This window comes from Alexandromys fortis, unplaced genomic scaffold (assembly GCF_014885135.2).
Source record: "Alexandromys fortis isolate MF-2015 unplaced genomic scaffold, M_Fortis_MF-2015_v1.1 scaffold_94, whole genome shotgun sequence".
In the NCBI taxonomy this organism is placed as follows: domain Eukaryota; kingdom Metazoa; phylum Chordata; class Mammalia; order Rodentia; family Cricetidae; genus Alexandromys; species Alexandromys fortis.
Genome location: NW_026067979.1, coordinates 6,001,323 through 6,027,041, shown reverse-complemented (window position 1 = coordinate 6,027,041; position 25,719 = coordinate 6,001,323). Strand labels below are relative to the sequence as shown.

The following is a 25,719-nucleotide window of genomic DNA, read 5'->3' as shown; positions in this document are numbered from 1 at the left end:
CCAAACCTAAGCAATAAAGGGGCTACCTCTGGGGCCCTGCTTGTGGTTCTTCCTGCCCACCTCTTTACCTAGAGACCCTGCAAATCTGAGTCACAGAATGTGACTGTGACCTGCAGGCAGTTAGCTGGTACTCAGTGGAAGGAAGCTCTTTCAGAAGGAGCGACAAGGATAAAGCCTGTGATCCTTGAGAAGATTGACATTCAGCTGGATACTGTTTCAAAGCTGAAAAGCAGGAAGTGTATGGCAGGAGGTGCCCTTGGCCCTTCTCTCCTGCTCTGTTAGGTACTTAATGACTATGGCCCAAGTGACCCAGAGCCTCAGACCCCTCTGTAGAAAGGCTCTCAGGCCTTTCTCTCAGAAGAGCAGTGTAGATGGCCCCTTGGTACCTGGGAATGACCATGTCAAAGGGCTTTCTATAGTCTAAATATGGAGGTTTGGGGGGAATCCCACGAGGCGTGTGACCATCTTGAGTGTCCCAGCACCTAACGTGGTGGTACACACCTTTAAGTTCCGCCCTTGGTTTGGTCAGATTTTATTTATATTTATATTTCTGTGCACAGGTGCCCATGGAAGGCAGAAGAGAGTGTAGAATCTCCTGGAGTCACGTTGCCTATCTCCCAACATGGGTTCTGGGAACTGAAACCATGTTCTCTGGAACATCAAGTACTTTATTCTATTTATTTATTTATAGGGTTTTTCAAGACAGGGTTTCTCTGTAGCTTTGGAACTAGCTCTTTAGACCAGGCTGGCCTTGAACTCACCACAGAGTTCCATCTGTCTCTGCCTCCTGAGTGCTGGATTAAAGGTGTGCACCACCACCACCAGGCTTAAATACTTTTTTTAAAATTTTATGTACATTTGGTGTTTTACTTGCATGAATATCTGTGTGAAGGTGTCAGATCCTAGAGTTACAGACATGTGGGTGCTGGGAACTGAACCCAGGTCCTTCGGAAGAGCAGTCAGTGCTCTTAACTACTAAACCATCTTTCCAGCCCCAACAACAAGTACTCTTAACCACTGAGCCATTTCTGCAACATAACCCCAGCCCTTGGAGGCCGAAGCAAAAATAATTGCAAGTTCAAGGCCAGCCTGGGATGCTGATGGAAGTATGTATAGTGAGACCCTACCTAAATAAAATAAAATAAAAATAAAACCATAGACACAAACACTGCCTCATCTGTTAGCTTTGTAACCTAGGGACAATTGAAGTGTGCCATTGCAGAGCTGGGTTGATGGCCTGAGGTCACTCAGAATCACACACCTGTGTGATGTGTGAACAGTTAATTTCAGACTGTTTTCTGGAATGAAAGGACAGGGACTGCTATGTGTCAGACCCCCAACTCCTCTGTGGTCCTTGCTTAATTTAAATTTAAGGGTCCCTGTCCCCCCACAAGCCTCTACATAGACATACTTGGAGCTGTAGCCTGGAAGCAGCCCAAGAACAGCAGGAACGTGATGGGCAGTCCAGATGTGGTCCCGGGATGCTGTCTGTATCGGCCTCTGGAAGTAATTGGCAAGTGGGGGCACTTGGGGGGTCACAGCAGTGAATACTGGGGCATTCTTCCTCACCCCCACACTCCCAGGAAGACTCAGGACACAAAGCAAAGGTCTAGCACTTTATTATGCTTGAAGAACACAAAGAGGAAGGCTTGAGGTTCGTCCCCAGTGGGAAAGCCACTGGGGGCAGCCCGAGGAGGCCAGGCCCAATGGTGGGGCACAGTATGATGGAGGGACTGTAAGCGTTGGCTGAATCCTACTGTCACCACTTCTGAGTGTGGCCCCAGGGTGTCTTAACCTCTGGTAGCCCTGGTTTCCTTGTGTGCTATGTCACTGGGTGGCGAGAGGACCGGGCCAGGATGTGTGTAACTGTGGGGTCAGCAACAGGTTCAGGGTATGAGCAGGAGGGCGTCTCTCTTCAGAAATGTCTTCTGGATGCCTGCTTAGAGCATAGCTTGGTGTGCCCCGGGGAGCTACCTGGTCTTGAGAGATATGATGCTATGCCCAAAAATGCGGGCTGTGGAGGGATGGCAGTTGGCTACCTCTACCAACTCACCAACCGTCCTTTTAACCAGGGACAGTTAAAGGAGAGTTCTAAGGTGTGTGTGTGTGTGTGTGTACACACCAATGTGTGCACAGGACTAGTGTCCTCTGTCACTCTCTACCTTGTGGTTTTGAGATATTGTTTCTCACTAAACCTGGAGCTATCAATTCTGGCCAGATGGGCTGACTGCAGAACTCCAGGGTCCTCTTGTCTCTCCTCTTCATCCTCTAGGACCAGGATTATAAATGTGACCCCACATCTGGCTTTCTGCATAGGCGCTGGACATCTGCACCCAGCACTTGCCTGACTGGGCCATTCCCCTCACTCCCAAAGTTCTAGTTTTTTCCTTCACATTTATCTTAATTATGATTGTGCCAGTTTGCTGTGCACAGCACGGCACGCACGTGGATGTCAGAGGAGTTTGCTGTGCACAGCACGGCACGCACGTGGATGTCAGAGGAGTTTGCTGCGCACAGCATGGCACACACGTGGAGGTCAGAGGGCAGTTCAGGAGTCAGTTTTCTCCTCCTGTCACGTGGGTGTTTTGGTTTGATTTGGGTGACAAGTGCCTTTACTGATGAGCCATCTCCTCTCCCCAGCCCAAGTTCTAGTTCTATACCTAAACATCATCAAGGATTTGGACATTCAGCATCCCATAATGCACCTGGAGGGGGGACGGTCTTTCTATTTTTAAATTTTTGTACTTTTTGCTTCACCTTCCTTCCCTCAGGAGGGTCTCATGAAAGCCCAGACTGGTCTCACACTCCCTGTTTAGCCAGGGATGGCTGTAGCCTTCTGATCCTCCTGTCTCTACCTGCCATGTGCCGGGATTATGGACCTGATTTGTGTGAGTGTCAGGCACGGAACCCAGGGATTCACGCACTCCAGGCAGGCACTCTACCCACTGAACTATATTCTGGCTCTGTATTATTTTTTTGAAACAGGATCTCACTATGAAGAGGCATGGAATACCATGTGACTCTGGCTGTCCTGAAACTCAACTGTGTAGACCTGGCTGGCCTCAAACTAGATTTTTTTTTAAAGCACAACAGAGATTCATTAAGGAAAAACGAGAAAGAACTCCCAAGAGTTAGGGGGCAGGGAGCTAAAAGAGAGGATTACTTGGCCCTACTTTCTCTTTCGGCTTAGATGTTCAATGCTAGGGGCCATGGAACTTATAAACCTATCCTGGCTCTGCTTTTTGCTGTCTGGGTGAACTTGCCCTGGTTTGGACCTAAAGAAAAGCCAACTGTAAGCCGCAGAAGCATCTATGGCAAGGGATAAATAAGGCTTAAGCATGTCTGTGGCTCAAAAGTGACTGGGCAGAAAGAATTTTGGCAGGAGTGTGTACAAGCCGGAAGGTAGGCAGCAGAGAGATTCCTGCGCAGTGTATAGGGAAATCAGTGTTCCTGAAGTGAGCAAAAATACCACCAGGGGGCGCTCAAAATCTTGTATTTGCTATCCCCAAAGCTCAGTTTTCTGTGGCTGTTGCACTCCAAACCCGTCAGAGATGAATGGTTTTTCGTTTACCTAACTGATTTAGTTAAATTTTAAAATAAATTTGTGTATGACTTTTTTAATAATGTGGATATGGGCCTGCGGTCCCTCCTTACCATAAGGCCTGGAGGGTCAGAGTGGAGGGACCGCGGCCTCAGAGTCCTGCTCCAACCGCTGGGACAAGTTTCTCAAGAGCGAGGCAGTTCTGAGGTTCCCACATCCAGCCTCCCGGGGGTGTTATGAAATCCGGGCACAGTGAAAAGGAAAGCAATGCAAAGGTCAGAAGGGCTATCCCGAGGCCGCTTACCTCCAGTGTACCGCCTTCTCCTCCCTCATCCCAGAGAGGAAATGCCAGGGTGGGAAGGAGCAGATCCAGCAGCTAAGCCATGACCTCAAGAACAGTATTTCCAGGAATCCCCATCTTAGCATCCAAGGGATTCCTGGGAAAACTGGACCGTGAGGACAAGGTGGGAGAGAGGCCTTCAGCACCCGCCACACCCCTAGGGACCACCAGTTTTCTCTGCGCCCAGCCCTTGCTCTGGCAGCCAGCGTGGGGTGCTGTGACTCCCAGGGTGCAGCGACTCTCAGGGTGCAGCTTCCTGCCCTGGGAAGGGCGACTAGAGTTTGAAGAGGCTTGGAAAGTACCTCCCTTGGGGTCAAGGAAGCCTGCTGATGTTCATGAGAATCGATCAGAGAACCAGAGAGCGTCTGGGACCAGTCCCTTCCCCCCCACTGCCATAGGTCAAGAGGGGGAATTTAAACCAGTTTGGGTAAAGTCAGTTCCCAGGCTCTGGCAACTTTCTCCCGGTTGACCTCCAGCAGGTCCCTTAAACTCTGAGCCTTGGTTGTAAAGGGACATCAGATAGGATCTACTGGGTGAGGGGCCAGGGTGAAGAAAGCGAGGCCATGGGACTCTTAGACCTGTGTGTGGTTCTGCCTTTGTTACTATAGCAGGAGTAAACAAGACCAGAGTCGGGTTGTTCTGTTTTCCAACTCTCTTGCTCCAGGTCCCATAGTCTCGCAGTGGATAAGAAGGTAGACCCAGCTCATATATCTGTATGGGACCTAGGGCCAGTTACTTAACTAAGACTTAGTTTTCTCTTCTGTGCTGTGGGTCGCCTTCCTCTGACCAGGTGCGGGAGGTTAAATGCCAATGGGCGTATCCCATTTGTATCGTCTTTGCTGCCCCCATGCTTCTCGGAAGCCTCTGGGACAGGGTCCACATTTGTGAAATGCCTGGGCTGCTTTAGGCAATAGCACGGAGCCAGGGTTAGAGGCCCGAACTGTGAAGACCGTGACTCCACGCCTAGCAGGGATGCGCAACATTTTGACATTGCAACATGACAGCGTCAGCCAGGGCCCTGGGCGGCTAACTCCAGGATGGAAGAGTGGTTAGGGGTTGTCTGGTGACCTAGAGAGATGAATGGGGTTCAGCCTAGGATCACTTAGGGTGGGGAACTGTGTCTGCAGTGTTGAGAAGGATTCTGAGGGTGTGTCGGAACCCTCCCAGAATGGATAGATGCCTTGATTTGTTAGCAGTGTCTTCTGTGGGCTCAGGAAGAGAAAGTGGAGGCAGGTGTCAGTACTGGTCCCCACCGAATGGGCCAGTGCCTACTGTTACAGAGCAGTCGGTGCTGTCGCGGCTTTACCTCAGGAGCATCACTACGGACTGCTGGGGTGGAGTCTAGGGACAACCTGTTGGACCCGCTACCCCACCGTGTCAACACTTACCAAGTCCCGGAGACGGCTGCAGAACAACTTCTCCCTTCCTGAGCTACAGTGCTTCATCTCAGACTCCCAACTGACCAGAGATGCAGCACTGCACCTCAGGCTGAGAGACAGGCGCTCCGTGCGAGCTCGGGCTGTGGCCTTCTTCCTGGGCAGGAGGAGAAGTGTGAGCCTGCGTCGTGGTCTGCCTCCCACCCTGCTCTTCCCTTGCCCTCTGCGATTGGAAATTCCACCTTCCTTTCCTTTTCTTTTTAAGTTAGCTTTCTTGAGGTTGAGCCAATCCATTTAAAGTGTGCAATTAGTTTTTTTTTTTTCTCTGCAGTGCTGGGAATGGAACCCTGTGCCTTGCACACTCCTCTGTGTCCGCTTACCTCCTGGTTTCTTGCTCTTGTTCCCCGCCCATCTCTGTATGCATTCTGGGCAAAGGATTACTTGTGAGAAACCATTCTCACTCCTTTAGACCCCGGGACACCTCCTTCATGTTCTTGTCCACCCTGTGAACTCTGTTTCTACCCAACTCTTGAGGTAGAATTCCTACACGAGGAAAGGGAGCTGGCTGGATTTCCTCAGCTCCCAAATCAGGGCCGTGTTGAACACTGCTTGAGTTGCAAACCACCTCATTCTCTCTCTGGGCCATCCCCACTTACCTCTGCAGTTCTCTGAGGCCAGGGCTCCTATGTTATAATGTGGGGTCCCTAGAAACTGCTGAAGACTTGCACGCGACAACAGACATATCAGACATGTGGTGGTGGCTGACTGAGTGGCCACGTGGAGAATTCATTTTCTTCTATGGGCGTGGCTTGTGTGGGAACTTCCAGGTGAGCAGGGCACCCCAACCCCAAACCATCCACTCACCCTGCTCTTGATAAGATCCCAGGGTCCCCGGAAGATTTTTGCTTCATGGTGACTGTGGTGGCCTTGATGCTGGAAGACACACACCTTCAGGGTTGTCTGTAGGTAGCTTTTCCTCAGGGCTGGGAAAGAACAGAAAAGAAAGTTTGCCTCCCTTTTAGAAACCCCATAGCTCCTAGGCCTCCAACAGGGATCTAGCAGCAACCCCAGTTGGAGATGGGGTGCGGGAGCAGTGGGAAAAATGTTCTTCGATTTGCTGTTAAGGCCAGGATACCTTTGTCCTCAGGCGTCCCCAGCCAATCCAACTTCTTTCTGTCTGGAATTGTCAGAAACTTTCCACGGCCCTCTTACCAGGAGATTTGAACACAAGACTATCTTGGGAGTCAGAACACCGTGTTCTCTCTACTCTGTTCCCTACAGCTCCTACAGACCCTGGGAGAGGCATCACTGAACCTGACCAAGGGACAATCCAGTAGGTAGCTGGTGGGATCAGGGAGGTGGCTGGATACAGCCCTGCTGGGCCACACCGAGTCCCTGCCTTCCCAGGGTACAACTGTGCCCAAAGTCCTTTGGCCTATACTTTCTTTGCTTTCTGAGGGCAGCAGATGGAGTGGGTGATCGGGGGAGTCATTTGGTGACACACCATTTGGGTTGTCCCCTGCCACCCTGTCTGCCTTCCTCTCCTCCTTATCCTCCGTTCTTTTGTTTCTTTCTTTTCCTTTTTTCTTTCCAGAAACAGAGACCTATGTAGATCAGGCTAGCTCAAACTCATTCAGTGTGTAGAACTCCTGATCCTCCTGCCTCCACTTCGGGAATGCTGAGATTGCAGGCCTGTGTCACAATGCCCGGCAGCCTGGGTTCCTAAGCGTGGGGAAGAAAGCCTGGCTTGGGGCCTGGCAAGCCACAGAAGAGGCGACATTTTGTAGTACTGAGGCTGCGCTCTCACACCATGGTTTTCAGCTGCAGTTAGTGTCAATTCCCCGTCTATAACAAGTATTCCTACTACGGTATGTGAAAAGATTCACCTTACACCCTCAAATGCAACTGCAGGCAAAAGTGACAAACAGGACATCTGTTGGTTAGGTCTGGGGCAGGATGCAGAGCCAGTTCCACCTTCTGGACAGTTGGGGCTGGAAGAGATCACCTTGGCTAGAGGACCAGGAGTGGAGGCAGGGGACAGGCATTTTAGACTTGTCGATACGTGTTCAGAAAAGGGAACTGAGAGCCACTGACATCCCACCTTGGGATAAAGGAGAGCACAGCAAAAGTTCTGTATATTCGGGCTGGGCTACAGGATCTGGACAGAAGGCGGTCCATCTTTCTTAAGGAGAAGTAAATGGCCGGATGGTACTGAGATGCAGGTGTTCAGCCAGGAAGGGTCTTTGCCTCGTCTTCCTTGTCCCATCCTTGGATAAAGACTGTCTAGTTCTGGCCCTGTGATTCTAGAATCACCAAGCTGGTGAACATTTAACTGCACACATCCCCATAGGTCTCCAAAGTTCCAGAGAAATACAATTTTCCCCTGGGGTAAGAGTACAAGTCACCATACTGGGCTTCTTAGTTCAGAGCAGCTGGGCCTGGCCCCTCACCTTAACCTCCATGCGGAAGGTCTCAGTTTCTTAGTCCTTTGGGTTTGGGACAGGGTCTCATCGTTGTACTCGCTCATTCAGCAGACCCAGGCAGCACTGCTTTAGTGTGCTCAAGAATTATGCCCATGCACTTGGCCTCAATACTGTCGGTGCCCTAGGGCACCGAAGGCTGAGCAGGAGGAAAGCACCTGGGCAGGGCATGGGGGCAGACTCAGCAGAACTCCGGAGAGCCTGTGAGAGGACTGCCAAGAGCTTGTGGCCAGGGAGGTCCCTTCCTCCACCCCCTGAGTAGCTCAGAAGGCCTCCTAGACTGGGATGGCTGGGAGGAGCAGCGGGACAGGAAGGTGAACCTTCTGGCTCTCTGACCCCGGAAACATACATGTACATGTGCTGGGCTGGTAGGCAGAGCTCATCTGGACCCCTGCCTCCCTCAAGTGGGGCTTCACTGAGAAAGAGGGATGTAGCCCAAGAAAGGCTCCTTCGCCCCGTGGTGCTGTCGGAATACAGGAGAGCTTGGGGATCCAGGCTCTGTCTCCAGCCAGCACAGTTATTTCCCATTGAGCCCCCTTATCTCTGGCGCTCTGAGACTTGGTTCCCCATTCTGTTAAAGGGGTGGTTGAAGCAGGCGGACTCCGGATCTTACCTTGCACTTGGCGTTGGCGCTCGGCATCTCGGAGGCCTGCTGCAGGGGGTGTCCCACTTTTTCTCCTTTTCCTACGTCTTCAGAAAATGTCTCCAGGCTAGGGGAATCTCTGGCTTCTGTCTGTTGGGAAGCTCCTGGGAGGGGGGGGGTGAGAGGAGGGGAGGCTGAAGGAGAAAATAAACAGTGCTTGTCTGGATAGTCTCAGGCCCAGGCAGGACGGACACTCCGTGGCTCCTGCCCTTATATGGCAAGGCTGCTCGGAGCTAGGAACCCTGCCTGTCATTCCTCACCCCACTCACCACTCAAGAGGACTCAGAGCCACCACTGGTCACCTGGGCCGCTGCTAAGAAGGCAGGCAAGGCCCAGCACACATCCCGAGAATCATCTATGCGAACTGAGCAGCCATCTTGGCCTCTGATTGGAGTAGCAGGTGGGAGGGCTGATAACTGGCTTGAAGGGAACAGCCTGGGCCAAACTTAACTCCCATCTCACAGAGACCTCTCCTTCTCGGGACCTCTGTTTGTCTCCGTATAAAATGACGGCATGGAGGAGGAGAACTCCATCAGCCCCATGGGATGAGAGCCATTGCTCCCCCATTTTGCAGAAGGGAAAACGGGCCCAGAGAGGCTAAGACCAGTTATGCAACTGAACGGGAAATGAGGTAGGATTTAACTCAGGTCTGTCTGGTATCAGGGCCTGGAATCTGACATCGGGGTCCTGAGAGGGCTGATTGCATTGACGCAGCATACAGGGACAAATTTAGCCGTCACACGTGCTACGCAGGAAGTTGGTTGTGCTGGAGGTGTGCCCCTGGGAAACAAGGTCTGCTATAATGCTCCCCAACACAGCCTAAGGGGACCAGGTCCGTCAGACAGGGGCAATGTGCTGTTTACTGGCTGTCCTCGGCATATGACACAGGACCTGGTACAGGTTAGGGCCTCCGAGGAGGGACCTGTGGAAGTATTGAATGAATAAGCCTTGCTGGTCACAGCTGTGCCCTGGTCACAATTCCAGCTCTGCAGCCTGTTCTGAGGATCAGTTGAAGTGATGGGTAAGAAAGCAAGGAAGCCAGGCAGAGGTGGCGCACGCCTGTAATCCGAGCCCTCGGGAGGCAGAGGCAGGCGGATCTCTGTGAGTTCGAGGCCAGCCTGGTCTACAAGAGCTAGTTCCAGGACAGCTAGGGCTGTGACACAGAGAAACCCTGTCTCAAAAAAAACAAAAACAAAAAAGAAAGAAAGGAGGAAAGCACGGAGTCGGCTTTGCTCCTCCGCTCGCAGGTCCCTCTGCCCTCTAAAGCGGCCTCCAGCATCTCCTGGTGCTCATGCTTTCTCAGCTGTTTCCCCGCAGTCCAACTGTGGGACCGAGGGGACAGATGTGCTCAGGACCCAGGCCCTGAACTCTGCTTGGAACCTCAGGCTGGGCCCAAGTCCCAGACCAGCAGCAGTGACCGTGGGAGAGGCTGCAGAGGGGAGCCCAAGGGGGTGGAGGAGTGGGCTGCTGGGAACGGCTCAGAAATGTGCCTCACACGAGCACGACATCCTGTGTGCTCTCAGGCCGGCCCTGGAACCTCCCTCACCCCATCCATCATCCTGGCATCTTCTCTGAAGGCTCCTTCCTGGGGCTGGGTGGGGGAGGGGGTGGGGGCTCAGGGCTGACTGTCCCCTTGCCAGAGAGAGTGCAGCTGGCCATTCTACGGGCCTGGTTAATGTCCGGCCCTGGAAGGTTGCGGGCGGAAGGAGGCGTCTGCAGCCTCCTAATCCAATTTGTTTACAACAGTCTCTGCAGCTCATTTGCTCACAAGTGAAGAGTGGGTGTGTGCTGTGTGCTGTGTTGGGGTGCACGTTCGCACACATGTGGAGGCTACACGGGGTGAACAGGTGGGCTGTGTTACACAAGCCTTGTCTCCTATCCATGGAATAGTCCCTTTCTGCTGCCCTGCCTCCCCTCTTTCCCATCTTTCATCTCCAGTTCTTCCTGTTTATTCCAGCCCTGATAGATCCGCACCAGACTCCTCTATGCACGGCCTGACCTTGCGGTGCAGAACTCCGCATACTCAGACAGGGCTCAATAATCACCTCCATCCCTGGGAGCTGCTGTTATCAATAACATAGTCCTCGCCCAGAGCCCCAGGATCCCAGGTACCCCTCCTACCACGCTCTTCCATCTCTAAGGAAGATTACTGTTGGGTGTGCATCTTCTTCAAGCCAAGCTGACTTCCTGTTGCAGGTGGAAGAGAATGGAGTGGGATGGGAAGGGGTCTCACACTGTTGGGGGTCCCTCGTCTTTGCTTCCATTAATCCACCTCCATTCCAGCCTCCAACACTGCTGAAAGGCTGCCCCATGGCATACTCGTTGAGATTCCCAGCATTCTCTCTGAGTTTCCGAAGCATGGGGATGGGGGGCTTGTCTGAGGGTTGCAGGCTATTCCTGGAGTTCCCTGAGTTGGGGTGTATGTGGGGAACATGGAACAGAACACTTACAGATCTGGGAGCAGGTGGCCACCGCTGTCCGTTTTTCTGGTTCTCGGGAGGATTTCTCTCTGGGGCTCCTCATTCTCCAGCGTAGTGGAGGACTTGACTAGCCATCACTCTCGCCTGAAAAGAACAAAAGGTCTGGCTCTTCAGAAGTATTCTGGGCCACTCTGTAACCAGAGTGCTGAACCCCAAGAGCCTGCACCTGATATTGCTTTCCGAGAGACTGAGAGAGAGGGCCTGGGCCACTCTGAGCCCAGCCTTGGGCTGAATTGCTGAGGTTTGTCAAGCCTCATGGAGTTGTCCTTCGGGTCCTACATGGCCAGGATCCCTGCTGCGCCCACCTTGCTTTCAAAGGGAAACTCTAAGCCCTTTGAGAGAGATCACCTTCCCTCCTAATGCAGCTGGACCGGTCAGCAAAAGTTCTGCTCTCCAAGGGCATTGCCCAGAGACAATGATGGCCAGTGGTCCCTCCCATCTCTCATATCACAAGTGGGCTGTGCTGGAGAAGGCCACAACCTGGGGTAACTTGGTGACAGAGACTGTACCTTCTTCCAGTAACACAAGGTTCTCGGCCTTGTAGAATAGCCTTGGAACGGTACAGCAACTGCTGAGGTGGGAGGGGACTGAACAAGGCCTTACAGCTTGCTCACGGCAATCTTGACTGACCAGTGTTCAAGGCAGACCAGGAGCCAGGCTCAGCTGGCTATCCCCTGAGCTTGGATGACCATAAAGCAAAGTTCATGTGGTCATTGCCAAAGCCCGCGCCTTCTCCCAGGGGACAAGACACAGCTGTTCTCTTGGGAGAGACGGTCTACCTTAGCTTTCTTTTGTAGCTCCCTCCCACACACGGGTTCCACAGCTCTTGATTCCAGGGCCCAGTTACCACTTTAAGCTTGGACAGAATATGGGAGAGGTGGGCCCACCTTTTGAATCTCATCCCTACCCCTTCCCAGCTGTATCTGAGGGTCCTCGTGTTCACCTGGATTCTGACCTCACATCCTTGCTTTAGACAGTCAGGGGCAGCGGATAGCAAGCACAGTTCTAGGCACATGGCAAGCCAAGACTAAATGGCGGAGGTTTCTATTCGTTAGCATGGTAAGTGCAGGGGTGGGGTGGGAGGGTGACATTTGGAGGTGTGGATGCCGACAGCAGGAGCCACCCCTGCCTGGCCTCTCCTCATGTTCCTTTCTGTACAGCTTTCCTTGGCTTCTGTTCCCAGATGCCCTCAGCCCCTTGTCACCCTGTAAAGTTCACCAACCTCACACGCTCCCTACTTCCTCCCCAGGGAATGGTGTTCTGGGACTCTTGAGCAAGCCCTGGGAATGCAGCATGAGGTGAAAACCAGCAACGCAGGGAAGAGAGAAGAGGGAAGAGAAGGGATCTCCTGGCTCCTCTGGAACCCCAAACTTTGCCTGCAGAAGTAGCTCAGATGCTGGGGGTGAGAAGAAGGCCTAAACACCTCGATCCCTAATTTCCAACAAGGGCAAAAAAAAAAAAAGTGGATTTCTGCCCAGCTTCCCTTGGTGTCTCCAAGCAAGATGGGGGAGAAGGGCTGGGAGCTCTTGATGCGCCTCCCCCTTGCTAAGAATGTTTGCCCAGTTCTCATTAGGGGCCTTCTGATGGAATTTTACCAATGAAGAGACCAAGGATCTCAAGGATCACAGCACCCCCTCAAGGTCACAGTCATACAGCTCATTAGTCTAGGAGTCCCAGTGGGGCCCATGCAATCCAGCACGCACCGTCCTCGCTCCCCTGGAGCTCAGACCGTCCTTGTCTTGGAGGGAAGGAGGCTGAGAAGAGGGAAAGCTGTTTTAGTATGAGCAGACGTCATCTGGACCCTGGCAAGGACACCAGATACCGGGAGCAACGGTTTTCTTGTGGGTGTAGCTGTCCTTCCTGTGCCATCTCTCTCGTTCGTTGAGTATTTGTTTTAAACAAGCAAAACCCCATTGCCGTTATAAAAGCCTCGCTTCTGTCCTGTTTGCCTTTTTTGGGTTTGTGTATATGTTAGTGTGTTCCCGTGTGTGGGTGTCTGTGGTGGTCTGATGGTCACAAAGGAGGGGAAAGGGGACAGGGCTCTGGTGCAAACGGACATCTCCATGTTGGGTTAGGAATGCATGGGCATATTATCAGTGAATGTAAAGACCAGAGATTGACATTAGGTGTCTTGTATAGTTCTCTAACATTTTTTTAAAGAAATATTTAAGTATGTCTCTCTCTGTGCGTAAGTACAGTGCTCTCAGAGGGTACAAGGTGTTGGAGCCCCTGGGACTGAAGTTGCAGATGGTTGTGAGCCACCATATGGATGCTGGGATTTGAACCCAGGTCCTCTGCAAGGGCCGTGTTCTTAACCACTGGGCCATCTCCCTACTTACCATCTAGCAGGATTTAGGGATCCTTTCATCTTGGCCTCCTCAGCACTGGGATTATAGGTGCTATCAGAGTTCCTGGCTTTTACATGGTGCTGGGATCTAAATCCAGGTAGATCTTCTTGCATGGTGAGCGCTTTACCAGCTGTCCGTCCCCCTCCCATCCTGCCGGTCTTCTCTGCTTTGTAAAGAACAGGGACTCCAGGGCTGCAGGGCTTTGTAGGAATGGGCACTGGGCTTGTTTTCTGGATAACAGACACTGGTTTCTTCTGGACCATTGAGGGCAAAAAGATTGGCAGGCGCCTGCATATATAACCCCCACAGATCATGTGCGTGGGGTCTTCCCCTCTCTGCGTGTCAGGAGCCACATGCGCAGGACATGGTGAGAGAGGAAGGGACTTCCTGATGACAGGACTCTCCCAATTCACCCCATCCCCATCTCCCTTTCCTTGCTGCTGCAGTAGGACCTGAAATCTTGGTGCATCCTGGTCTCACGCCCTTGTTCGGATGAGAACACTGGGGCGCAGAGAGGCGAAGCAAGGGATGCAAAAGGAATGCTTGAAGTCAGCTGACATCCAGCTAAGGTCCTGACCTCATCTATTGACTGAAAGATGTCATTGGTCGACACAGGGGGCCTCTGGGAGGAGAGTGGGGGAGAAGAAGAGGGCCTTAAGTTCCCTGGCTTTGAAGATGGAATAATCATGACTTCCTTCTCCAAATAGCTTTTGGCCCTTCCTAGAAGCCAGATGGCGGATGTTTGGAATGTATGTTGTAAATACTGTTTCAGGAGGGGGTGGGGGACAGATGCGTCACTTTCTCCAGTAACCAGAAAGGAGATCTGAAGGAGGGCAAGAGTAGGGAAGCTGGCTGTGAAAGGATTTGGGGAGAGGAGAGGAGACGTGTGTATGTGTGTGGTGTGTGTGTGTCCACATGCTCATGTGGTGGTGGTGGCGTGTGTGTGTGTGTGGTGGCATGTGTGTGTATGTGCATGTGTGTGGTGGTGTGTATGCGTGTGTGAAGTGTGTATGTGTGCGCACGTGCGTGTAGTGATGTGTGTATGCATGCACGCGTGTGTGGTAGTGTGTGTATGTGTGTGTGTGGTGGCATGTGTGTGTATGTGCATGTGTGTGTGCGTGCATGCGTGTGTGGTAGTGTGTGTGTATGTGTGTGTGTGGTGGCATGTGTGTGTATGTGCATGTGTGTGTGCGTGCATGCGTGTGTGGTAGTGTGTGTGTGTGTGTGTGTGTGGTGGCATGTGTGTGTATGTGCATGTGTGTGTGCGTGCATGCGTGTGTGGTAGTGTGTGTGTGTATGTGTGTGTGTGACGGCCACAAACGAGGATAAAGGGACGCGAGACAGCAGCAGCTGGGGAAGGGGCTGTGGTGCAAAGGGACAACTCCATCTTGGGTTAGGAATAAATCCTACATCTAAAAATAACTCAGCCTTTCCCCCAGCCGGGCTGAGAAAGGCACACTTGCCCTTTTATGGTAAGAAAAGCATCTCAGAGGGAAGCTGGGCTGGAGCCTACAGCTCTGGATGGAGCCCAGCCGTGGGGTCTAGGGTGGGATGGGGCTGGTAGGGGTCCAACCTGATGGGATGTCCTGGCCTGAGTCCCCCACTGTCTGTGAAGGAAGGGCTGAGGTGAGGGCAGCAGGGTCCACCTGGGAAAGTCTGTGGATCTGCTGGATGCTAGTATTAGGTCCTAAGAAAGCTATCGTCTGCTTGATATTGGTCTTGGGTCCTGATGCCTCTAGTTCATACCAGGATGGCTCTTGTGCCCATTATCCTGAAAAGCACTGTAGACCACGAAAGGGCACTGGCTTGGGAGTCAGTCCTCTTCCAGTTTTAACTCGCTTTGCCGCCTTGAATGCTGTGCTGACTTTTTTTGGTCTTAACTTCCTTCACTGGGTTAATTTTATTTACTTATTTATCTATTTATTTATTACTTTTGTTTTAAAATTATTTATTTATTTATTTATTTTTCAAGGTAGCATCTCACTGTGTAGCTCTGGCTGTCATAGAACTCACTATGTAGACCAGGCTGGCCTTGAGATCACAGAGATCGACCTGCCTCTCTTCTTCCCAAGTGCTGGGACTAAAGGTCTGAGCCATTATGTCCCAGAGTCCCCTTATCACCTCTAGGGTTTCCTAGTGCAAGGCTCAGGCTCACCCTGGACTCACTATGTACCCCAGGCTAGCTCTGAACTCATAGCGGTCTTCCTTAGGTTTCTGAGTGCTGGATTGCAGGCGTGAGTCACCACGCCACGCTTGCTTCCACGGTTTTTCTCTCTCTGGGAATTTCTTGGCTGGAAAGCAAAGCTTGGGCACAGAGGAATCTGGAGGCTGCTGTTTTCTTCCTGTGGCTCACCCGCTCCCTCTGCCAAGCCTCCCGGGTAAATCTAAGATGAGCGAGGCAGTACATCATGGGGGCGAGGGGGGGTCCATCTGCTTTCCTGGCTCCTCAGATCTAGACCCTGCTGAACACACTGAGGCCTCTCATTTAAGGTCAGTCACACAGAGAGGTAGGCAGAATCAAATAGAACCAAGGGCTTCCCTGTCCTAGCCTTGGTTCCTTTTTCAAGAGGCCACCTCCCATTTGCAGTTCCAGTAGCTTGGGGACCATCTCTAGCCACATAAAGGAACTTAGAGGACAGAACAGCAGGAACTCGCAATAGGTTGCTATTAGCGGACAATGGACCCTGACATGCTCCGGTTGGGTACCCGCCTCTCCTCTGTCCCTGCCTTTGGTATGAGGAGCCTCCAACATGCCTCTAACATTGGCTAGAAGGCAAAGGAGCCCTAAAGAATGCATGTACTTATGCAGTGTGATCTTGGGGAAGCCTCTCCTCAGCTTCTTTACCGTTGACATGAGGAAATAGAGCTCTGTTGCCTGTATAAAAGGACTATTTTGCCCAGAAGTCACCAGGTTACCAGGGGGAGCGCATCAGAAAGTGTTCTAGTGTTAGCCAGCCTGAGGCAGGGGCTTATCACTCACAATCGCCCAAGCCTCTGCTCCACACTGCCTGCCTTTATTCAGGGGAAACCTGGACTTAGCTCAGGAAGGCTCTAGTGCTGAGCATCCCTGTCCTGTCTGTTGGCAGGGCTGCTGTTTGTCTCCACTGCTCCAGGACTCTCCCCAAGCCTGACTGGTCCCTGAGCATCTTCCCTGGACCAAACACCTCCCCAGACTCTAGAAGGTAGTAGGCTACCTGGAACTGTTCCTGATCCTAGCTCACCATACTGACTTTTGTGACTCAGCCTAGGGAAGCTGCTTGCTTTCCTCATCAGCTTCCTATCACACCCACTGCTGGGGAAAAAGGAGCGAGCAGAAGGAAAAACCGAGGCATCTTGATTGTCAATCAGCTGCTTTCCTGTGACCCTGGTGGAATCTCCATGCAGACTCTCTGGAGCGTGTGAACGGGCTCTCAGCCACTCTGCCCCCATGGATCTCACTCCTGCAGGCTGGGAGGCCATTGGATGGATGGTCCCCAGGGACTTTGTTCTCGTAAATAGTATCTAGGTCTCTCTGGTCAAGCCTGGAGTCCCCTGGGAAGAGCAAAAGATCACAGTAGACTAGGAGGAAAAAGGGGGTAGGGGAGCCCAGGAAGCCCCTGCGCAAAGCCAGAGCAGAACTGACGTCATATCGGTCTAGAATCTGACATGCAGGCAGGCAGGCAACGACCTGTGCTCTGTGGTTGTCCCATGGCAGCCTGGGAAGGCATGCAAAGTTGCAGGCCGTTGGTGGGAAAGTGCCCATAAGGGACTCTGATACCTGACTTTTCTCTGTTGTCACTGCTAATTTTACATGCTTCTTGGGATAAGAAGCTCATTACTTCCAAATACCCCGCCTTCCCGCCCCCAGGAACAAACTATTGGAGACTCCCCTCTGGAGGTTAGATGCCATGGGCATCTCTGGGGCTTCTCCTGCTGTCCTCTGAGCTGCAGACTTCCTGCTCCTCTGAAATCCCTCAAGATGTTTGAAGTTGGTGATTACAGTCCGCTGGTTCCCTGTCCTGACTCTTCTGTTCCCGTTACTTGACATCTGTGGTCATATTCCCTCATCTCCCTGCTCCTCTGGGGTTCTTGGTCTGATGGTGTTTTGGAGAAGGGGAACAGATTAAAGGAAAGTACTGACAGAACTAAAAAGCCTGACTCAAGCCATTCCAAAACCCTCTGCCCGCCGCCAGCCTCAGCAAGCTGATAGGCTCTGAAAACACCTTTGCAGTTTTGCTTCTTAGAATTCCTAGGCAGGCGGTGGTAGCGCACGCCTTTAATCCCAGCACTGGGGAGGAAGAGACAGGTGGATCTCTCTGAATTCGAGGCCAGCCTGGTCTACAGTCTACAAGAGCTAGTTCCAGGGCAGGAGCCAAAGCTACAGAAACCCTGTCTTGAAAAAACAAACAAACAAAAAAACCAAAAAATAAATCCTTATCCTGCCATCTCCTCTCTATCCTGTTCCCCCTTTCTCCCCATCTAGCAGCTTTCCCTCAGGTAGAGTCTTGGTGTCTACATGAACTGGTCATGAGCTGCGCCCCCTTCCCCCACACCGCCCGCCATCCCAAATGGTGTACCAGGACCTGCAGATCTCAGCAGGGCATGGCACTGCCTTAAGTGTAATGGTGACAGAGCCTGGGCCAGGCCCTCGTCCAGTTCACCTTAGGGGATGGATACCCTCGGCTCTTTGAGGTTGGTATGCCTGAGATCTACTGGCTCAAGAAAGGCTGGCAAATGAGGGGTGGCACCCTGGCTACTACTTAGGCAAGGTAGCCTGTTTTGACTTGTTCCCATTCCTGTTTGGCTGGTCCAAGCAGAGGAGGAAGGGCAGAGAGAGGTGGTTCGGCGGGGCAGGGTTCTTTTTAGCTGCCTCCCTGTGATACAGTTAGGGTCCACAGCAGTACAGATAGACATGACTCGTGGGGAGGTGCCATAGGGTCACCTTTCCTTGACCTAGCTCACTGGTTCCTTCTGCAAGACTCTGAAGGGCTCTGTGGGGAAGGGGCAGCCCAGGACTGATGAGGTCTCCAATCAGACACAGACTACCTAGCAGGTGCTCACCGGAAGGGTCTGGCTGGAATCTGCATTTTCTGTCCTCAGCTGGCTGACAGTCGGGGGTTCTGTCACCATAGTTTGTCACCACAGTTATTCTAAATTCAGAAGGCACAGAGCTTCCTCTCCTAAATGCCAAGCGTCCTATCAAGCTGGAACTGGCTCTCTGATTCATGGCCCTCTTGTCAGGTTCTAGAAAACCACGGTTAAGCATATGGAGTCAGCCAGATTTGGAGTTGAGTCCCAAATCAAATCCCTGTGTGACTTTGAGCAAATAATCAGACCCATCTGAGCCTCTGGCTGACCCGAGGGATGAAGGTACGTACCTCAGGGCACAGGGCAAGGAGGCCTTGATACACAGCAACTTGGTTGTGTGGGAAATGAAAGTGCCCGGAATGGAACACAGGGTCCCACGTGTGCCAAGCAAGCACTCCGCCATTGGCTCACAACACCCCCAGTGTGAGAACTGATTTTTGAGACAGGATCTCCTATAGCCTAGGCTAGCCTGGAACTCACTATGTAGCTGAGTATGGCCATGAATTCTTGATCCTTCTGAGTGCTGGTATTACAGGCATATGCTAACAAACCTGGCTTGAAATTGTTATTTTTCTCTTTTTTTCTATAGTTATTATTATTATTTTATGTTCACTTGTGTTTTGCCTGCACATATTCCTATGTGAGGATGTCAGGAGCCCTGGAACTGGAGTTACAGACAGTTGTGAGCTGCCATGTGCATGCTGGGAATTGAATCCAGGTCCTCTGGAAGAGTAGCCAGTGCTTTTAACCACTGAACCATCTCTTCAGCCCTGAGAACTGTTCTTTTTGAAGGAATGAGAGCGCATGAAGCTAGGTAGGACTCAGCAGGACATCCCCTCCCTGAGAAGCTGCCTGGGGCATAGGCCCCGTGTGCCAGTCATTGCTCTGTGGGCTTCAAGAGCTTCAGCTCCTCTGATCCAATCAGCGCAGTAAACTATCCTTGTTATTAAGAAGCTCAATCTCCCTACTTTACAGGTGGAGTAACGGAGGCTCACGGAACGGCAGCTGCTTCCAGGCAAATGCAAGATTCAAACCCAAGCAGCCCATGCAAACCTGGCCCTGTGATCCCGGCTTCCTGTGTTTCACGTCATTCTTACAGCACCCTGATCATCTTTGCCTCGTTCCGGGGGGACCCCTACTCCACCCCCACAGAACGCTGCATTCTCAACAGACCCAAAAGTGGCTCGAAAAAGCTGGATTGTGTGGGCCAGCAGCGTGGGCGAGGCCCACTGCGCGTCAGGCATGCTTCAAATTGGAGGAAAGGTTTGTGGTGTTTGTGAGACCGCCACCAGTGGATTCTTTTGCAAGCAGAAAAATGGCTGACCCCAGAGCTCTCGCAATGTGTGTTGATGTCAGGTCCCTGTGGGGTTTGTCTAAACAGGCTGTGAGCAGGGTTTGCTCCCGGACTTTACCCAACCAAGCCCTGCAGCTCACTCCCAGGCATTGGACCCAGGGTGCACCAGGGTGACTATTGCTCAGATCCCACCCCGGGGTCTTCCTAAGAGTGTGCAATATAGGCGCTCTGATAGAGCAAATTCCTAGGCATCCGTGCGGACGAGGGTCGGCAGCCTGCAGAATACATATGAGTGTGCCTGCCTTTCTTCCTCCACTCCCCCGCTCCCCTTCCTTCTTTTGTGGTGCTAGGAATGAACCAATGCTAGGCAAATGCTCTACTACTGAGCTACATCCTCAGCCCTCTTCTTACATTATTTGATGTATACAAGATAAAGTAGGTAATATATGTATTTCAAGAAATCCTACCATTTCTAGTGTGGTCAAGGAGAGGGGTTTGCTCAGTGAGACATGTAGAAATAGCCTGATGGAAGACACACACACACACACACACACACACACACACACACACACACAGTGACTTCCCATGCTATCTTCAGGCCACACCCAGGACCCAGCAGCCCCATTCCAGGTGTAAACTGGAAAAATTCTGGCCTCTGTGCTCAGGAGGTTGTTTAAAACTGAACGAAAAACAGAGGGCAATATTTCTTATTCCTCCTCTCTTCCTTTTCTCTTTCTCCTTCCAGGATGTAGCCCTGGCTGACCTGTAACTCATTAGGCAGACCAGGCTGGCCTTGAACTCACAGACCCTCTAACTCCTGAGTGCTGGGATTAAAGGCTGTGCCACCACACCCAGCTTTCTCCTGGTTCTCTGAGCCACTCCAGGACCTGAGCCCCAGCCAGTTCTGATGGAAAACTGAAGAAGTGGCAGGGCCACCATCAAGGACCTTGGAGACCTCCTCCTAGGAGGAGTCTCACCTGGGGAGTCACTCAAAGCTTGGGTCTGTGGCAACTCAGGGTCTGGAACTTTCCATTCTGCAGAGCTGTATTAGCTTTTCTCCAGAACAAACCAGCAAGGGCTGAGGTTGGCCACAGAGCTGTAGTGTGGCCAGCGCCTGTCTCGTCTGTTTTGGGACAATCTCATGGCTGAGGGACAGCAGTGTACTTTCACCAAGCCCCAGTACAAATCCTGAGATGGGAGTCTCCTCCACCTGTATAGATAGCTTCCTTATCAACACTCAGGGGATCTGGGGGCCAGGTGAAGAGCAGGCAGGTGGAGGCTGGGTTTATGCCTCCTACCTAATTTCTTGTGGTGAGAGCTTGGGTGGGTTGTGGTTTATGCCATGGCCAGGGACACTGGGATCATTTAATCTCTCCCAAGAATAATCTTAGGAGAACTACAATAATGCAAACTATTTAGCTGGTGTCTGGCTCTTGGGAATGCCCCCATATATATTCTACCCATGAAATTTATTGGACACTTGCTAGGAGGTCCACGTGGCCATAAGCAAAGCGAGAAGTTGGAGGCTCTTGGTAGAGACAGCAGCCTAGGGCAGCCAACACACATAGACAATGTCGGACCTCTCTGTAAAATGGGAACGATTGCACCTAGCTCCCCAAGTCCCGCAAGGTTCCATTGAGTTAACTCATATAAAACTCTCAGATTCCTGGATCTCCTAAGCGCTCAACAAAAGAAAGAAATAGATTTCTTATTTACAGTACCTGAAGGAGCCCCTGGCTGGGCAGACACACACTCTGCCCTGGCTCTCTTGTCAGCGGATGGACCCAGAGCTATGATTTCTCTCCAGGGTTACCGATGCCCAGCTATGTTCTGATGGTCTCAGGTTGTTCTGCAGTTCTGGGGCCTTGCACTGCTTGTGCCCAACTCCAGGAAGAGGATGACAGCAAAGGGAGCGGTAAAGCTGGTTGCCCTTTGCTTGTTTCCTCTGACTGGGCTTTATTCTACCTCTCTCTTTCTAGAGTCTTCTCTCTCTAGGGTGCTCTGGGCATTTCCTCCCTCTGTCTTATTTCCTCTCCCTAAACATAGCTGAGACATATGTCTCTTATTCCTCACCACGGCCATATGGGGCGAGAACTTAAGCTGCACCTATTCCGTAGATGAAGGCCCTAAGCCGAGAAGGCTGACGACTGGATCAAGCACTTTGATATGTAAACAAGCCCAGAGTTGGGGCCCCATCCCTTCTGAGCCATATGGCCTTGGGTGACCAGGTGCAAGAGGAACAGATGTTGTGCAATCTGAAACTGGAGGACCGTGCTCCGTTCGGGGCCCAGATGGGGCCACTGTGTAGGCCCAAGGAGTTGGATGTTGTCTGTGTGTTCCAATCTGAGCTCCGCCTGGCCCCCACACTGCCCATCACAGGCCTGCTGCCTTCCAAGGTTCTGGAAACCGTCTGTGATTTCTTCACCCCACTCCTGGCCCGAGGTCCTGCACTTGTGGCTTATTGTGTCAGACATCATCTCTGAGCCCACCAGAGGCCGCATAGCACCCTGGAGAAACCAGATCTAGGGCTTCAGCTAGACACCCTGAGGGTGTTCTCCATCACGTAGGCTCTAAGCCTCCAACAGCCCTCGGGGTTTGGACCAATTGCTTGAATGCAGAGTCTATGCCCAAAAGGTGGTATAGCCCAGGAATCCTGAGGGAACTTCCCCCCAGATGGCTCAGAAGCCACACCCTGCATCTCCAGACCATTTGGTCCAGTTACACATCTCGATGGCCCAGAGAGGGATGGGTACCAGCCCAGAGCCATATAGTCCAGCACTGAGTGCAGATCTAGGATAAAGTTCAGGCCCTACCTCCTCAGTGTCCCTTCCTAGCTCCCCACCTTTTACACACAGCCAGCACCCCATCCTTCCAGCCCTTGGCCTCTACTCCCTGGCTGCCTGAGCATGCACGGCTGTCTCCGCCCCCAGCTATGGCTTTTAGAACCGTTATTCGGAAACAGTTTTCCTTAACAGGAGCCCCAGATTCTTGGAGCTGTGGTGTGAACACCTGGTACAACAAGGCAGAGTGCTGTCAAGGTAGAGACAGGGCAAACTGCCCAGATGCGGCACCGTGGGAGCTTGGCCTGCCAAGGACATCCGCTCAAACCCTTGTTCCTCGTTCAGCAGAAGCAGTCAACAAGCCCATAGAACTGGAGCTGGCCAGGGCTGGGCCGATGCTTGGTGGTCACCGGATCCAGTCCTGGTACAAATAGGGAAGCTGAGATCCAGAAAGGCAGACGGCCCATAGCAATTAGCAGACAGCACGGATGAGAGCCCCTGGGAGGAAGCCCCGGAGGCCCGCTCTGGGACCCATGTCTGTGGCTGGTCCTTACCTTGGCTGTTGTCTGGCCCAGGGAGGACTCTTCGGAGGAGGCTCAGCTTATTTGGGGTATGGTTGTGGGTGTCACTGCTTCTCAACTAAGTTGACTCGGTTCTGGCACCTCTTGATGCCACAGGGGCATTTTTAAGCAACTGGCATCGGACCCCCCTCTGCTCAGCCCCTTGCCCGTGGCTCTCTGGCCACGGAGGCCTCGCTGCCTTTTACCTTATATGAGCTGAAGAAGCGAGCCTGGTGTTGGGGCAAGGCGGGTGCTGAGTCCTCCCTGGGCCCCCCATTGGCCAGGGCGCCAGCCACGTGACTGCCTCGCCTTGACCTGCCCCTGGTGCCGAATGTTTCTTTTACCCCCTAAGGAAGGAGTGGTTGACAATTTTCATATTTCTTCTAAATTTGGAGGTTTCAGACAATGCTGAGGGCTTGGCTCCAGCCGCCAGAGCCCATGTGGAAGTTATTAAACTGGAGAAGGGCAGCAGGGGGAGGAGGAGGCAGGGAGGAGAGGAGGAAGGGAGTGGGGGACGGACTTCTGAGGGTTGCCAGTTGTCAGCCTGGGAACTTAGCAAACTCCTGGGGGAGAGCTGTGTGTGAGAATTTCCTTCCATTCCCGTTGTCCCGAGTCCCAGGACTGGACAACCTGGCCCTGGGATGTTTTGAGAATCCCCCAAGAGAAAGACAGCAGTTGAGGCTTCTGGGGCTCAGTGGGTGATGGGAACGGTGACGCATGGCAGGCCCCAGGGAAGGCAAATCTCTTCTCCAGAAATCCAGGACTTTGAGCGGCCACTCCTATCCCTGTGCAATTGAGGTTCAGGGCCCACACAGTGAGGCTGCCCGGATAGAGCAGGCTCTTGAAGTCAGGCGTGTGGCGTTGGGAGACTCTCTCATCCTAAGGAACAATCGCAGCCTCTTTCTGCTCAGTGCCTCACTCTACGGCCTGGTTGGGTCTCCATGTTGGTTATCATGGTTTGCACCACCACACACAACCCAAGGCCTTAGCTCTTCTCCCTGCTCCTGTTCTATCTCAGCCACCATCCCTGGCCACCCCAGGATGCCCCCACGTGCCCCGCTGGCATCTTTCCTAGGGCTCATCACACATTGTCTTGCCCACTTGCCTGCCTGGTTTACCACAGGCTCCTCTAGGAGGGGGTGACTTTCTATCCAAGCTCCGAGTCCCCAGGCTTCCCATAGTGCTGGTCAGAACTGCATAAGGAGGGGCTGCTGGCCGTGGTCAGCTGGAAGCTCAGCTCTCAGACCTGCAGAGAGCTTCTTCCAGTGGCCAGCCATGCCCTCAGTTGAGGGCTGTCACTCTGTCCCCGCCCTTCATGGCCCAGGCCTGCCCCTCAATGTCCACACTCAGTAGCCATATCCTCCAACTATTCACAGTCTGATTCATAGACACCTGGACCCCATCTTTTCCTTTCCTGGGGACCACACTCTATGATCTGTTTCTACCGTTCATGTCCCTGCTAGTAATAGACTCATGGAGCCATGCCAACCTGTGTGGATCCAACCAGGGCGTCCCTAGGGTATGGGGGTGACATACATAAACACTCTTCCTTCCTTCCTTTCTTTTTTTAAGACAGGGTCTGTCTACATAGCCTTGACTGTCCTGGTACTCACTACGTAGACCAGGCTGGCCTTGAACTCACAGAGATGCACCTTCCACTGGCTCCTGAGTACTGGTATTAAAGGCGTGAGTCACCTACCACATCTGGCCCACATGGCTCCCAATCAACTGGGAGGAATAAAATAATAAAACACTCCTCACCCACCACCTGGTCCTTGAGGGAAGAGTTTTCTGGAGGTGGACAGGCCTGTGCTCCTTTCTGCCTCTACTACACCCAGCTCTGAGTGTGGGCCAAGTTACCTCTGGCACTCTGAAGTTTTGCCTTCGTGACAGTGGACAGTAAATAGTCCCTCTTTGTGTGACTATGAGGCTTGGCAGGGTGGCAGTGCATCCTGGGAAATGGTGTGAGCTGGAGACCGGAGGGGGCTGGGGGTCAGCTCTACCCCCTAGATGCCCGAGGGGCTAACATCTGTGAAGCTAGCCTTCCCCCTTCTTAGAACAGAGCTGAGGAAGCGCTCAAATCCCAAGGGCCTGGCACACAGCAGTCACTGCTCATGTCCCCGCTTCCCTCCTCAGGCTGGGAGACGATGCCACGCTTGCTTTCACTGGCATGCAAGTGAGAGGTGGTGAGGAGGGGGGGAGAAGGCTCATCACGTCCCCTTCCCCAGTCTCCGCATGGGAGTTAGCCACCTGACAAGGGTACTGGGAGGGAAACTTCCTCTCTTCAGCCCCCGGGTTCCAGTTGAGTAGAATAAAGCGCTACCTCCAGAGCCAGAGGGAAGGCAAAACCAGCTCAACAGAATCCCCAGGGAAAAACCACTTTGGAGACCTTGCTAATTCAGGCCTGCGCTGTGCATGTGAGCTGTGGGGACCCGCCATTGCGCCCACTCAAGAGCTCTGTGGCATCATGCTAGTCTGACCTACCTGTGATAAAAGAATTGGTTAGTCTTGGTGTGCTGGTGCACATCTATTGTTCCAGCTGCTCAGGCGGTTAAGCCAGGACCGCATTAGTCCAGGAATTGAAGTCCAGCCTAGGCAATGGAGAAGGACTTTGTCCCTGCCTCCCCACACCCCTGAAAAAAAATCCATTGTCATGACGTGGACTAAAAAGAAAGGGAAGATAGGGTTGCCTCTCCCTCTACAAAGGGGCTAAAGAGGGGTCTAGTTTGTACAGGCGGAGACACAGGAGAGACTGTGTTTTGAAAACAGGGTCTCAGGTAGCCCAGGTTGGTTGCTCTGTGGACAGAGCT

At 52.5% G+C, this 25,719-nt stretch overlaps 1 long non-coding RNA gene across 1 annotated transcript; it reads right to left on the bottom strand.

The window, feature by feature from the left end:
• Window positions 1-1,603: 1,603 nt before the first annotated feature.
• Window positions 1,604-23,093, bottom strand: LOC126511065 (uncharacterized). The gene is made up of 4 exons (XR_007594595.1): window positions 22,904-23,093; window positions 10,831-10,944; window positions 8,351-8,484; window positions 1,604-6,240 (listed from the first exon to the last, which is right to left on the bottom strand). It is a non-coding gene; the product is annotated as an uncharacterized lncRNA (long non-coding RNA).
• Between the last annotated feature and the right edge of the window lie 2,626 nt (window positions 23,094-25,719).